Here is a 901-nt window from a genome sequence, read left to right on the forward strand (position 1 = left end):
GAGTCTAGTATGCTTTAGTGAATAATACAAAAACTCAATTAATCAATAATTAGATGAAAAAAATTAACAATAATCAATTAAACCAAGCAATTTAACATAACTATAGTCACAATATATTTGCTCTTTTGCAGAAAAGGGAAGAAATTATTTTGTTATTGATATACTAGTATTTATTTTACATATATTTTATAATCATTTAATCAAAAAAAATGTTCATAAAAGGATACTCATTTTCTGTAATTAGTCAAATAAAATTACTTTTTCTTTTTTCTTTTAAATAAGCTAATATTTTTTTCCAAATGATGAAAACCGAATCAACATAAAAATACATTTATTAAATACTCGATCTCAGATTATAAGTACTGATGAAAGAATTAAAATGTGACATTGTCAACATGAACACCACGGGAAAATTAGTGAAATATAATAACCACTTTATTATTTTCACATTCTGAATTATTACTCGGTAATATACACGTAATGTTAACACCACAGAATTTAAGTTACACATAAAGATAAGAAATAAAGTTCCCATATGTTTCTAATAGCATCCCTTGATGAATAACAGAATATTTTGTGGAATTCCAAATTGCTTCATAGAATAATGATTATGAATCTGATCACTGTGCACTTAAGTTTGATAACTTTTTTTTCGTAGTGTCGCTTTCTAATTTATCTAGTTTATATCTCAATATTTTCCTTTAAAATAATTTGTCTTCGACAAAGCACATTTGCACTGATCATTTATATAAAGCGATATATTTGGTCAGAGCAATAACCATTCTTCTTGTTGCTAACAATTAAATATTATCAGTTACTCGTAAAATTCATTTGAACTCAATTTTCGAACATTAACACTGTATCCTTCCTTTTCCCTCTTCGTAAAAATAATATAAGACAG

Source organism: Magallana gigas, chromosome 4 (genome assembly GCF_963853765.1).
Source record: "Magallana gigas chromosome 4, xbMagGiga1.1, whole genome shotgun sequence".
Lineage (NCBI taxonomy): Eukaryota > Metazoa > Mollusca > Bivalvia > Ostreida > Ostreidae > Magallana > Magallana gigas.